The sequence below is a fragment of the Dipodomys spectabilis genome, unplaced genomic scaffold (genome assembly GCF_019054845.1).
Source record: "Dipodomys spectabilis isolate Male_0828 unplaced genomic scaffold, ASM1905484v1 ptg000175l, whole genome shotgun sequence".
Classification (NCBI taxonomy): Eukaryota; Metazoa; Chordata; class Mammalia; order Rodentia; family Heteromyidae; genus Dipodomys; species Dipodomys spectabilis.
The window spans coordinates 19263185-19274097 of NW_024870852.1; the positions used below are offsets into that span (position 1 = coordinate 19263185).

The window sequence follows — 10913 nt, forward strand, 5'->3', positions numbered from 1 at the left end:
GTGCTTGCCTTGCATGCATGAGGCCTGGGTTCGATTCCTCAGCACCACATAAGCAAAAGAAAAAAAAAAGCCAGCAGTGGCACTGTGGCTCAAGTGGTAGAGCGCTAGCCTTGAGCTGAAGAGCTAAGGGACAGCACCCAGGCCCAGAGTTCAGGCCCTATGACCGGACCCCCCCCCCAAAAAAATAACCAAGGAAAAGACAGGGCAAAGGGTAAACAGAGACTACAAACACTGCTGTCTCTGCCCACCCCAATGGGCTCTCCAACAATCATGCAGACCCTCTATACTCTTCCTGTGTGAATTTTCCAAGGAAATAGAAAAGAAACTCCTGACTCCAAATTGGGATGGCACCCATAGATCAAACAATGACTTGAGCAAGTCCAACTTGATGAGTGAATGAATGTTAGGGATTCTCTGCAGTGCTGGACTATTTACAGGCAGTTGCCACCCCAAACCTCTATTTGCCCAGTATGGGTAGCACCTCGCTGAGAACAGGGCAACCCAGACCTAGAAAGGAACTCTGTGTGAGGGTGCTTTTCATCCTTGTCCTTATCAGAGATTTTGAAGGGTACAGTGAACAGTGAGCCCACAGGAAGGATGGCTTTGCTTTCCTGCAACCTATCACAGAGCCTCAGTACCAAGAACAAACAAATGCAGGCCTGACACAAAATGGCACGACTTTAGCTAGAATTTGGAAAACTATTCACTCCAGAACTCCTAGTCAAATTCCTATTCAAGAATGATATGACAGGGGCTGGGAAGATGGCTCAGCGGTAGAGTGCTTGCCTTGCATGCATGAGGCCCTCGGTTCGATTCCTCAGCACCACATAATCAGAAAAAGCTGGAAGTGGGGCTGAGGCTCAGGTGGTAGAACTGGTCTACAGCTGAAGAGCTGGGGACAGCGTCTAGGCCTAGAGTTCAGGCTCCACAACCGGAAAAAAAAAAAAAAAAAAAGAATGATATGACAGGGCACTAGTGGCTTATGCCTGTAATCTTAGCCACTCAGGAGGCTGAGATCTGAGGACTGTGGGTCGAAGCCAGCCAGGAAAACCTGTGAGGCTTTTTTTTTTTTTTTTTTTTGCTGGTCCCGGGGCTTGAACTCTGGGCCAGGGCACTGTCCTTGAGCTTCTTTTGCTCAAGGCTAGCACTCTACCACTTGAGCTATAGTGCCATTTCTGACTTTTTCTAAGTAGTTTATTGGAGATAAGAGTTTTACAGACTTTCCTGCCTAGATTGGCTTTGACCTGTGATCTTCAGATCTCAGCCTCCTGAGTAGCTAGGATTACCACCAACATCCAGCTCTGTGAGACTCTTATCTCCAATTAATCACAGAAAAACCCAGAACTGGCACTGTGACTCAAGTGGTAGAAGGCTAATCTTAAACAAAAGGAACCCAGGACTAGTGCCCAGACCCAGAGTTTTAGCTCCAAGACTGGCAAGAAAAAAAAAAAGAACAACAACAATATTCTTACCCCAATGGGGCCAGTGGCTCTAGTGAAATGAGACCATGATCCCTGCCCCCCTCTCCAAAACAAGCCTTGCAAACCTCCACCTATCAGCACCATCTCTGGAGGACGCTGGCTCTCTGCTCACTCTGAATGCTAGCTGTGGGGATGGGTGGACTGGGTAACACCAACTTCAGGTTGCAAAGTCACTTGGAGTCTCAAGATCAGGTGTTCGGTCTCTACCAGGGACCAGCAGCAAGTAGACACTTCTCAAAAGACAATTCTTTTTCTTTTTGTGTCAGTCCTAGGGCTTGAACTTAAGAGTCAGGGTACTATCCTTGAGCTTTTTTTGTTCAAGACTAACACTCTACCACTTGAGAAACACCTCCACTTCTGGCTTTTTGTTTGTGGACATGGGGGTGATAGTTTACTTTTTTAAGCAAAGAAAAAAGCATCTTGTTTCCATTTCCTGGAGTTCATTTTGATAAACATTCTATGATCAGAGACACATAAGCATTGTGCCTTTGCATTCCTCCCCTAAGGGTATCCTCTTTTGGTTTGGTAGATTGTTTGTTTGTTTTGCTTTTGTTTTTTTGTCGGTTGTGAGGCCTGAACTCTGGGCCTGGGCGCGGTCCTTCAGCTTTTCAGCTCAAGGCTTGTGCTCTACCTGTTGAGCCACAGCACCACTTCTGGCTTTTTCTGCTTATGTGGTGCTGAGGAATCAAACCTAGGGCCTCATGCATGCAAGGCAAGCACTCTACTACTCAGCCACCTTCCCAGCCGTGGTTTGGTAGTTTATTGGGGATAAGAGTCTCATGGATTTTCCTGCCCTGACTAACTTTGAACCACAGTCTTCAGATTTCAACCTCTTGAGGTGTTAGGATTACAAGTGTGAGCCACTAGCATCTGGCTAAAAAGACAATTCTTATTTGTAAATTTCTCCCAAATGAGGACCCGAGGGGTGTCTGATTTGGTTCCTGGACACTTCCTACCCTATGCCTGTTTCACAGACAATTTAAACACCAGTGGATCTACCTGATCAGAGGCTCAGCTGGCAGAACCTCCATTCAAAGCTGGCAGTCGGCAGGCACCGGTGGCTCACGCCTGTAATCCTAGCTACTCAGGAGGCTGAGATCTGAGGATCGCGGTTCAAAGCCAGCCCGGGCAGGAGAGATCATGAGACTCCTATCTCCAATAAACCACTAGAAAACTGGAAGTGGCACTGTAGCTCAAGTGGTAGGGCACTCGCCTTGAGCTGAAGAGCTGGGGGACAGTGCCCAGGCCCAGAGTTCAAACCCCACAACCACCAAAAAAAAAAAAAAAAAGCTGGCAGTCCTGGCCGGGTGATGGTGGCTCACGCCTGTAATCCTAGCTACTCAGGAGGCTGAGTTCTGAGGATCGCAGTTCAAAGCCAGTCCAGGCAAGGAGAGTCTGTGATACTCTTATATCCAATTAACCACCAGAAAACCGGAAGTGGTGCTATAGCTCAAGTGGTAGAGAGCTGGCCTTGTGCTAAAGAGCTGAGAGATTGCACCCAGGCCCAGAGTTCAAGCCCTACAACTGACAGAAGAAGAAGAAGAAGAAGAGGAGGAGGAGGAGGAGGAGGAGGAGGAGGAGGAAGCAGCAGCAGCAGCAGCAGCTGGCAGTCCTGTGGGCACTCAGTAAACAGTTTACAAATCCAAAAAGGGCCACTAATTCTACCTTTGTCTTAGTAGCTACTAAGCGGGGATAGCTTGACTCTGGGAGGGATATTGCTGTCATTTCATTTCTGACCAGGAGACAAAAGTAAGTGTATTGGGGATCCTTGGATTCTCTCAAGAATATGGGACGAAGGATGTTATGTCAGCCTCTTCTGTCTGCAGGAGGAGTCTAGAGAGAAAGACAGTGTTGAGCTGGGCTCAGTAACTTGCAAGGAGGGCAGGGAGGAGAAGATTCCTCTGGCAAATACTGCTAAGTGATTTACCCTGATTCCCACTCCTTAAATAAGGCCAGGTCCCTGGTCCCCAGGGAACTTCCAGCCTTGGGACTGTATAAGAGAGTAATATGGCTGGAAAGTCATCAGAACTCAATGCAGGGTGGGAAGCAGCTGTGGACAATGATAAATCAAGGCTGTACATGGGTTTCTGGGGGCAGGGGAAGGTCTGAAGGATCAGAAGGTAAAGGAGAAGGTTTGGTAGTCCTATGAAGACTGAAGAGGTGACTGTTCATTGCAAAGACAGGGATACCCGTCTCAGATTGGAGGCAGGAAGAACTACAAGCCCTTTCTGGAAGCCTCAGGACTCTTCTGTAATGGAGCGATCTCTACCCAATGACATTGGGACTTTTACAAGGACATGGGAGAGAGCAGAGCAAGATTTCTGTTTCATTGATGATGAGATGGAGGCTCAGATTTCCAAGGTATAAGCAGAAGATTATTATAAAATTCCCCCCAACAGAACTTTACTTCAACAGCATTGCCTGGAAACTACAGCCCCTCCCACTACGGGCAATCTATTTCTGCTCGGTGGACACCAAGCCCTCCCATGACCTTCTTGGGCCAGGGGAATGAACATTAGTGGATGGATGTGAGGATATGACAGCAGTGGCCTTACGTGTGCTGTGTGGCCTGTGGTTGGATGCAGGCACGCCAGTGACCACCACAAGATAAGCGTCTGCTTTCAATAACCTCTGAACCAAAACCCCTGAAACCACAGGCCAAAACAAACCTTTCCTCCTTTAAATTCTTTCTCTCAGGCATGTTGTCACAGCAATGAAAAGTCTAACCCCGAGCTGGGAAGGTGGCTCAGTGGTAGAGTGCTTGTCTTGCATGCATGAGGCCCTGGATTCCATTTTCTCAGCACCACATAAGCAGAAGAAGAAAAAAAAAAGCTGGAAGTGGCACTGTGGCTCAAGTGGTAGAGCGCTAGCCTTCAGCTGAAGAGCTGAAGGACAGCACCCAGGCCCAGAGTTCAGGCCCATGACCAACAGAAAAAAAAGAAAAAGAAAAGTCTAACCTCAAAGGTTACTAACAGTGGGGTCACCGCTGTGATTGTACCTAACCATGTTCGTTGGAGAAATTTGAAAAAGGTTGGAGAAGCAATCTAGAGAAAATAGAATACTGTAAACAGCTTAATGTATAAATATGCAATTCTGAGGGGAGGTCAGAAGGTCAAAATGCCGAGAGAAGTGCATACAGCAAAGACTACTCATTAGGCTTCCGATAGAAGCAAGGACTGTATTAGGAACAGCAGGAGAGACCTTTCATGCTACACTGTGGCAGAAAACTTGTCTACATCTTGTACATAGCCAGAGATATACTGGAAGGCTGAGGAGCTAATTAGTCTGCCAGGAGGAATTTCAAGGCAGCCTGGTATTTAAATTGCCACATGGGTATAGTGGAAGCAAAATGCAGAGCAGAAGGGTTTGAAAACCTTAATTTTGGTAGAAAAGCACAAGTTAAAGCAAGTGTCCAGAGGTTGTTAAATAGATTAGCTCCTCCATTAACAAGAAGTCAAGCACTTAGCTCTGGGACAATAATGTACATGCAGGGCATCTCAGAAATCTGCAGGCTCTAGAGATGAAAGTGGAGACTCATTAGATAAGTCTTCCCCTTAAAAAGACAGTATTAAAGCCAGGCCCAGTGGCTCACATCTGCAATCCTAAACTACTCAAGAGAGGTTGAGATCTGAGGATTGCTGTTCAAAGCCTGCCTGAGCAAGAAAGTCCGGGATACTTTTATTTCCAATTAACCATGAAGAAACCAAAGTGGGAATGTGGTTCAAGCAGTAGAGGGCTAGCCTTGAGCACAAAAGCTCAGGGACAGGGCCCAGGCCCAGAGTTCAAGGCTCATAAAGTGTCACATAGGAGGTGTTTCGCCAGCATTCAGTTCACCATGTACAGTGCCAAGCACTCAGAGCCATGAACCAAGGGGGTTCAATTACTGCTCTGCTCTGGCTGGCAACAGACCTTGGTGTCATCCAATAATGCTGGGTTTGTAGGTATGCAAAAGGTGAGTTGCAGATCATGGAGGTTTCCACCTGGATTGCAAAGGCAAGCCCTGGAGGTCAGACAACGTACAGCAAGGTCAGAGTCCTGGAGAAGGTGATGCTTGAAATAGTAAAGGGGCAGCCTAAGCTTCAATGGAGCCGCTGGGATGGTAAGGATGCCTAAAGGCAGCCTCAGGCAGTGAGCGCAGCTAGCCCAAGGGAGAGGCCTAGAGGCCAGGCCAGAGCCCAGGGGCTGCCCACGCCCTTCCAAGCCCACAGCACAGCAGCACGTGACCCAGCTGCTGGAGATGGAGCTTTCCCTACTGTGTTCTGGTCTTACATTGGTTCAGTCTTTCCTTTTTCCTTTTCTACTCCTTCCTCACTTCCTTTGGAAATGAAAATATTTACTCTGTGCCACTTTCTTTTGACTGTGTGTGTGTGTGTGTGTGTGTGTGTGGTGTGGGTGCCCATCCTGGGTGCTGTCTCTGAGGTTTTTTTCTTAACTTTTGAAAATTTATTGTTATTATAGAGGTGATATACAGAGGGGTTACATTACGTGTGTCAGGTAATAAGTACGTTCCCTTTCATGGTGTCTTCTGTTCCTTCATTCTCTCCCATTCCCTCTCTCCCTCCCATCTCCTCCCACAAGTTGCATAGTTCACTTTCATCCATGTCCAGTGTGCTCCATTGCTGCACGTTTTTACCCTTTTTCTTGGATTCTGTGCCTCCCTCACCCAACCCTCCCACAGATTCCCACATGAATACACTGTATGTAAGGTAAAGAATATATAAGGTAGGACTGGGAAGGTGGCTCAGTGGTAGAGCACTTGCCTTGCATGAATGAGGCCCTGAGTTCGATTCCTAGTACCACATAAGCAAAAAGAAAACAGCTGGAAGTGGCGCTGTGGCTCAAGTGGTAGAGCGCTAGCCTTGAGCTGAAGAGCTGAGGGACAGTGCCCAGGCCCAGAGTGCAGGCCCCACGACTGGACCGGGGAAAAATAAAAAAAGAATATATAAGGTAAAGAATACAGAATCATCAGGAAAAAAATTTTGTCCTTGAAGTTCATTTCAGTATGCACATTATTTTATACACATATGAAGAGGCGCTTGGGTACTGCATCTCTGTGATTCTCTTCTACGACTATCATCTTTTGGCCTGAGAAAACTCCCTTTGCTCAAAGCTAGCATTCTACCACTTGAACCACAGCCCCACTTCTAGCTGGTCTGAGGTGTTTATTGGCAATAAGTCTCATGGACTTTTCTGCTGCAGGGGGCTTTGAACCATAACCCTCAGTTCTCAGCCTCCTGAGTAGCTAGGATTACAGGCATGAGCCACTAGCAGCTGGCCTTTCCTTTTGATTTTTTTTTTTTTTTTGGGGGGTCCGGTCGTGGGGCTTGAACTCTGGGCCTGGGCGCTGTCCCTCAGCTCTTCAGCTCAAGGCTAGCACTCTACCACTCAAGCCACAGCACCACTTCCGGCTTTTTTCTTTTTTCTTATGTGGTGCTGAGGAATCGAACCCAGGGCCTCCGGCTTGCAAGGCAAGCACTCTACCACTGAGCCACCTTCCCAGCCCCTTCCTTTTGATTTTTATAATGGCTCACAGCTAAGTATTTGGTTTGAGACTCAGAGAAGACTTTGGCTTTGAACTCTGTACGGGGAAGCAGAAGTGCTAGTACTTGAGGCTTGAGCTGAACCTAGACACTGTCCTTAAGCTTTTTCACTCAAGATTGGTGCTCTACCACTTGAGCCATAGTTCCACTAAGGGTTTTTGCTGGTTAACTGAAGTCTCAGACTTTACTGTTCAGGCTGGCTTTGAACTGCAACCTTCAGGTCTTGTCCTCCTGAGTAGCTTGGATTACAGGCATGAGCCACTGGCGCCTGGGCTGGCCTTGAACTTTTAAGTGTTACTGGAACTGTTCTGAGGAAGGAACTGGTGTGGTTTTGGTTGTATGCAGGATAGTTATACCATGATAAGTAAAATTGTAACATTTTATTGTCTTTACTTGGAGATTAAGTCGAGCATATAGAAATGTGCTTGGGTGTCCAGCTGACAGGAGCGGGCTGGTGATAGTTAATCTTGATCATCAACTGACTTGACTGAGAGATGGACTGAGTAAAGCACTCTCTCAGTGTGCCTGGGAGGCATTTACAGAGGTGGATTAGACTGCAAGCACTATGACATAATCAACGGCTTAATTCATGGATGCTCAAGATTTTTTTTTTAATTTTTTTTTGGGGGGGTCCAGTTGTGGGGCCTGAACTCTGGGCCTTCAGCTCTTCAGCCCAAGGCTAGCGCTCTACCACTTGAGCCACAGTGCCACTTCCGGATTTTTTCTTTTTGCTTATGTGGTACTGAGGAATCGAACCCAGGGCCTCAGGCATGCAAGGCAAGCGCTCTACCACTGAGCCACCTTCCCAGCCCGGATGCTCAAGATTTGAACAGACTATTGAGAAATGGTGGAATTGTGGAAGGGCGGACCACCAATTAGAAGTCACTGGGGTTTGCCTTTGAACACTGTATCTTGGCCCTAAGCCCTTCCTATTATTTCTCTCTACCTCTTAAATACTTTTTTTCTTTTTGAGGGAGGTCCTGGGGAAGGAACCCAGAGCATACTTCTCAGCTATTCTCTCTACTTCTTGGCTACTAAAGGTAAGCAGCCTCCTCCACAGCTCCCGCACCATTACATTCTGTCTTGCTCAGGCCCAAAGTTGATTTCTCTCAGGTATTTGTCACAGTGATGGAATGTCAGAATAAAACAGGTACCAGTTCTGCTTTAGACACTTGTTATGTTTCCTTGTCCTTGCCCAGCACCCAGCTAGACGGTAACTCACTGAAGGCAGGCCAGCATCTGTGAGTGAACGCCGCATTCCTGTGCCTAGCACGGTGCTCCTCCATTATTGGACCAGAGACTGCTGAAACAAGGCACCATTTGCCCTACTTTACACTCCAGAAATGGACTCAGAGGATGCAGAACTACACAATAATAGCATGAACCCAGATATTTCTGCCTCAAGACTCTATGCTATATATACTGTCATCATTCTTTGTAATGACTGCATTAGATTACTAGCTTAAGAGTGACTATCATTTATGTAACTACTGACATTTGAGTTCTCCATTGTTTCTCATTCTTGCAGACAGCTGTAATAAGCACTGACAGCATAAACCCTACACAGAGATGGTTGGGTCTACACATCTGAAGCACTGTCTAAGTAGGTGGCACCAATCTGTCACCACCCCCCTTCATCTCTGATAGGAGAGTCCCCGTTCTCTGTATTGTGTATTCAATGTACAAGGTTTCTCTTAACAGAATTTACTTTTTTTTTTTTTTGGTACCAGTCCTGTAGTTTGAACTTAGGGTCTGGGCACTGTCCCTGAGCTTTTCCACTCAAAGCTAGCACTCTACCACTTAAGCTACAGCTCCACTTTGGCTTTTTGGTGGCTGATTTGAGATAAGAATCTCATGGGTTTTCTTGCGGGCTTTGAACCGTGATCCTTGGCTCTCAGCTTCCTGAATAGCTAGGATTACAGGGATGAGCCACCAGTGCCTGGCTATAACCTGCTTACTTATTTATATATTTTTGCCAGTCCTGGGGCTTGAACTCAGAGCCTGGGCACTGTCCCTGGGCTTCTTTTGCTCCAGGCCGGCACTCTATCACTTGAGCCACAGCATCACTTCTGGCTTTTTCTGTTTATATGGTACTGAGGAATCAAACCCAGGGTTTCATGTATGTTAGGCAAGCACTCTACCACATTCCCAGCCCAGAACCTTCCTTCTTGATAGCTATAAAAGTTGGGTTGGTGGGCCTGTGAAGGTGGCTCAGTGGTAGAGCGCTTGCCTTGCATGCATGAGACCCTGGGTTCGATTCCTCAGCACCACATAAGCAAAAAGAAAAAAGCTGGAAGTGGCAGCCTTGAGCTGAAGAGCTGAGGAACAGCGTCCAGGCCCAGGGTTCAGGCCCCACGACCGGACCCAAAAAAAAAAAAGTTGGGTTGGGTTTTTTTTGATACCTGGACTGATGGTGCATATCTGTAATTTCAGTTACTAAGCAGGTATAGGGAGGAGGATCATGAGTTTGAGGCCAGTCTCAACTACCTAGCAAGCTGAAAGCCAGTCTGAGTAACTTAGCAACAACTTGTATCCAAATTAAAGTGACAAAAAAAAAAAAAAAAAAAGGTAAGCCAGGCTGTGGCTCAGTGGTGGTGTATTTGCTTAGCACACTTAAAAGATGCTGGGAGGGGCTGGGAATGTGGCTTAGTGGTAGAGTGCTTGCCTAGCGTGCATGAAGCCCTGGGTTTGATTCCTCAGTATCACATGATCAGAAAAGGCCAGAAGTGGTGCTGTGGCTCAAGTGGTAGAGTGGCACCCTTGAGAAAAAGAAACTCAAGGACAGTGCCCAAGCCCTGAGTTCAAGCCTGAGGACTGGCAAAAAAAAAAAAAAAAAAAAAAAAGATGCTGGGTTCCATTCCCCCCTCTCCCTCCAACAAATAAACATTGATTTGTAAGCCGGGTGCTGGTGGCTCACACCTGTAATCCTAGCTACTTAGGAGGCTGAATTCTGAGGATTGCAGTTCAAAGCCAGCCCAGGTAAGGAACATCCGTGACTCTTATTTCCAGTTAACCACTAGAAAACAGGAAGTGGTGTGGTGGCTCAAGTGGTAGAGCGCTCGCCTTGAACTGAAGAGCTCAGAGACAGTGCCCAGGCCCAGAGTTTAAGCCTCACAACCTACAAAAAACAAAACAAAAAAAATTATTTTGGAGACTTTGTAAAGACTTTTCATAGTTCATCCCTCTGGGTATAGGCCTGGCTCCCTATGCCAAAGATGTGATCAGGCCTGAACTCATCAAGGTGGCCATAGAGAAAAAGGAGGCAGGCCGCGATCAACTACACATCTGCTCTCCATCACTCACCAGGAAGCCAGCTGCCACCTCAGCCCTGAGTGGGAGTTTCTTCTCACGTCGTTTCCTAAAATAAAAGCCGCAGCCAGCCTGAGAGAGCTTCTCATCAAGCAAAACTGAGAAATAAGAGTACAGAGGGTTAGCAGGTTGGGGAAACTATCCAGTCATGCCCTAGTGTCTGTCAGATGAGAAAACTGTGACTGAGTTGCTGAGTGACTAGTTCAAGGTCTCACAGCAAAACAGTGGCAGACCCCAGCCCAGGCCAGGTCTCCAGGCCCATCTACCCCGGCTGACAGCTATTTCTGTCAGTGAGACAGGTCAGTGACCTCCATACCCTCCTTTTCAGTGTGTCTTTCTTCAAACTTGGGTTTTGAAAATTAGGTTTCCCCATCTAAATAAAATCATGGGACAAATCAGACACCAGCTTGGGCCTGTAATCCTAGCTACTCAGCAGGCTGGGATCTGAGGCTCAAGATTCTAAGCTAGCCTGGGCAACCAAGTCCACTGAAACTCTTACCTCCAAAAAACCAGTAAAAAGCCAGAAATAGAGGGGTGGCTCAAGTGATAAAAGTGTCAGCCTTGAGAAGAAAAGCTAAGGGAC

General features: G+C 47.1%; 1 protein-coding gene across 1 annotated transcript in view; it reads right to left on the reverse strand.

Moving 5' to 3' along the window:
- The window catches only part of Oser1 (oxidative stress responsive serine rich 1), a 72776-nt gene that overhangs the window by 55358 nt on the left and 6505 nt on the right, over positions 1–10913 (reverse strand). The gene's annotated exons all lie outside the window — the stretch shown is intronic.